Raw genomic sequence first — 4,139 nt, forward strand, 5'->3', positions numbered from 1 at the left:
ATGTAGTCAGTCCACGGAAGAGAGTGAGACTTTGCATAAGGTACGGTTTGCTTCTACTATATTAGTAAGATCGTCACATAAGAGGTGGTGTTCTGTCATCTGCAATAGTCATCACAGCAGGCATGATATTTGTCAGATCAAAAGTAGGAGGAATGGGGCCTAGAAATCTAGTCATGTATTCACTCTGTGAAGAAGAAAACTATAGCTGGAGAAATAGTCTTCAGGTGTTTTTTATTATTATTATTATTTTACTGTGAATACAAGAAGCTGAACTGAACAGATAAGAATCTGCAATGGACAAGGATTTCTCAGGGAAGCCCAGCACGGATGCATAGAGAAAGTGCTTGGAGCAGTAAACCCAAGTATTTGGGCCCATGGCCAGCCAGGGCAGTTTAATAATGCTGGTCAATAAGAGCACCCGCATAACTTGCCTCGATCACCAAACTAGTGTTTGACTGACATGGGATGTCCAGTGTGACAATATGTCAGTTCGCCTGAGTACGTGGGGTTTGAGAGGTTAACGGGCACAGGTCAGGTGTGCAGCCCAAGGCCAACCATGGGGGGTACCTGCAGGGCTTCGAGTGCAGGGACCTAGAGAGAGAGTCCTCTGACCAGCCGATATGTGTCCTCCAGCCCCTTTGGTAAGTTGGTTTCTCACTATAAATTAAGCAATTGTCCTTCTAAATTATTAATGAGTATTTTGTGGACTTGATTAATGTGGCTGAGTCCCTGTGGACCTGACAACCTTTGAGAGCTCTGATGAATGCAGTTGCTAGATCTTCAGTGGGAAAGCCAGCTCTGCATTTTAATGGTAGTTCTACTTCCCCTCACTGCTGGAGATACACACACACACACACACACACACACACACACGTATGTATACAGTCACATATATGAAATGTGAACCATATACAGATGCACATAGAAACATACACACGCACACATATGCATATCTGTGAGGTCCTGTCTGGCCAGGCAGCCTCCCTGGATGACATTATTATCTCATTTTTCCTGTAACTGCAAACTCATACCATTGAAGAGATGTAACATGTTTCCTTCCAATGTGCTTGCATTTCTCCATCTTTGCTGGTTGCCAACTTTTTATCAACGTCGAGGAGACTCAGTTCAGCACAAAGTCAGTCCAGGTACAATAGCAGTTTCCCCCCACAGTTCTGTGCTAGGTTGGCCCTAATGGCCAGTCAGCAGGGGCTGCTCCCCTTGAAGCAGGAATTGAGCAGGGTCACAGGGTTCCTGTGTGGAGCTGAGGAGGAGACAAAGAATGACTTTTCTTCTCTTCCACCTACACCAGGCTGTTTCTTGCAGGACCTAGGAGCTGGCAGAGGTCAGCCCAGGGGGCCTTTATGGAACATAATACCCAAACACATGAAAAGCCCATTCTTTGAGACTGCCATTGAATCTACTCTTCATACCTATTACTTCTTATTAAGTCAGAATATGATCTAAAGTCCTTATTTGGCCTTTGAGGCCATTGTGAACTGGTCCCAGCTACTCTCTGGCTGCAATCACACACTGTCCCTCCTGCTGATTTCACTCCAGCCCTGCTCACCCCCAGGTCCTCCAATGCACCCCTGGGCTGCTGCCTCAGGACCTCTACACTGCTGTCCTTCTGCATGGAACACCCTTTCCCCAAGGATATCCACACGGCTTGCTACGTCACTTCATTTAGGTCTTTACACAAATATCTCCTTACCAGAGCTACTTTACCACCATACCTGAAATACATAGCAGCCCCTACCTCCTATTATTTTTTATCCTCTTACCCGGCTTTATTTTCTTCCTAGTTCTTATTCCCACTTACATGCCATATATGTATTTATTGTCTGTCTTCCTCCACCTAAATACAAGCTCTTTGAAAGCAGAGACTTTGTCTGACGTGATGATTCCCATCCCCATTTAGGGCCTAAAACAGTGTCCAGGCCATGGCCAGTACTCGATAAATATGCATTGAATAAATGAGTTATGCTTCTTCTTCCTCACTTTTCTTTTTCCTAATTATTTTACCCCCTGCTTCAGAAGTCATAAAATCCTCAAATAACAGGTTGATTCTAGTAGGATGTCGTTCTCCCTGAAGTGCCTGGCACACAGTCGAGTCCAACACCAGGTCTGGGAACTTGAGTTAGGTTGAGAAAGGATTTTCAGTCAGCTGGTTCTCCAGAAACACACTATAAGGCAAGGAAGACACTTAGCAGGATTCTAAAGCCATGGTAAAGGGAGAGGAGTGCTTTTTGTTTTAGGGAATTGGTTTAATAGTTCTACTTTTTAGTAGATCTAAATCTACTTTTAGTTCTACGAAGAGAAGCCTAAGCCTGGGCGGACCGGAAGAGTCTGAGAGAGCATGCTCTCACTCTGTTTGAAAAGAAGTCCAGGCGGAGAGGTGTTTGTATGTTGACATTTCTAGCTCCCCTGTCTGGTGCTGAAAAAACAAAGCTGAGCAGGTGCTGGGAACTTACGGAGGAAAGGAGGGTGGAGGGGTCAGTCTATTCGATGTGGCAGGAAGACCAGGCTGAAGAAGAGATCAGGAGGGGCTCCTGGCAACGCTGGGTGCTTCACATTCAGCTTTGTTTTATTTCAGGTTCTTTGAAGAAATTTTCCTCATTAACCCCAAGTTTTCAACAAAAGCTGTGTTAACCATTACCAGGGTCAGCCTCGTGTTGGCACTGTCTTAAGGAATTGAAGGAGAGTTGTGTCTGCGCTTTGGGGTGATGGAGATCAAAGGGCCTAGGGAAGTGTGAAGAAGTAGGTCGTGGTGAGGTGGCCGGAGGTGATGGAGGAGAATCCAGAAGCAGGGAGTCAGAGACATCAGCCAGGAGAATGTAGTCATCTATGGAAATTCTTGGAAATTGGGGATAAAAAAAACATTTCTTGCAATCAATACATCAGCATTTGGGCAGTAAAGGAAAAGAGACTCTGAAATAATGGCAGATTTAGGGAATGGGTCACCCTAAATCATGGAATTCAGATCTGAAACTCAGTGGTTATCTAGTCTTCTAACTTTATTTAACCACAGAAATCTTGTCATCAAGTGACTTATTATAAGGAACCCCATGTGTAAAACAGACCGAATGGGATGCGGGTCTGAATTTGGACCCACTAGGCTTTCCCGCTGGATCCCGCATTGGCTCGCAGGCATCTGTGGGATCCTAGTACCCCAGCAGCACCACTTGAAAACCACGGGTCTAGAACTCAAAGTAAGAAGCTGCCCTTTAATAATGCAGACAGTCGATGATTGAGTCTGACTTCCAAGGTTCATTACCTGCTCAGCAGCCTGTCCCTGAGCCAACAGCCACTGTCGGGGTGTTCTTCCTTCTCTTGAACCAAATTCCTCAACCCTGGAACTTCTACCCACTGATCCTAGAGGAAAATCAAAATTAGCCCAACTCCTTCCACATAACAGCTCTTCAAACCTTTGAAGACCTCTTTTATCCTTCCCCAAGATGTCTTTGTTCCAAGTTAAACATTCTTAATCTTCCAACTATTCTCAAGCTATTCTTACAGTTCATATGCTGTTTAGGAATCTGAAACTGCTGATATCAAAACAAACTCAGCTATAGATAGTGAGTTCACTGAAGACCAAAGTAAGTTTACATGAAAGAGAGGCACAGCCACATACACTTCGAGGGTCCATGGGGTGAACAATGAGAGGGGCTGATCTCCCATGCTGAAAACCAGCCCAGAAAATGTGTTGCCTCCTGAGCACTGTGAGGGAGCTGGAAATCAAATCTAACTTCCCACACCAGGAGTTGCCAAATCCAGGACATGCGAATTTGGCTATCAGCAGCACAGACACTCAGCTCTTACTGCTGTTATTCTTGACACACCTCGCAGCAGCTGAGCTCAGGAATGCAGGACATTAAGTGCCTAGCATGGGTTCATTTTGGCAAGTCTTAATTGACTACATGTGTATCCACAGAACTACTGATCCTTGCCCAGGGAGGCTAGTTTCAAAGGTTAGGGCTGTTTGCATAGCTGGAAAATGCCTATGTGAGCAGCTTGCTATGAGAGCCCCACAGCACCCACTACCAGAAACAAAATTTGGGCGTCCTGGTGCCAAGGAGCTTCACATGCACACTGGTTGGTGGTCTGAGGCCTGGAGACTGTGTGCATACTGTGCAGCTCAA

This window comes from Phyllostomus hastatus, unplaced genomic scaffold, assembly GCF_019186645.2.
Source record: "Phyllostomus hastatus isolate PE091 unplaced genomic scaffold, TTU_PhHast_1.1 phas_contig_58, whole genome shotgun sequence".
Taxonomy (NCBI): Eukaryota; Metazoa; Chordata; class Mammalia; order Chiroptera; family Phyllostomidae; genus Phyllostomus; species Phyllostomus hastatus.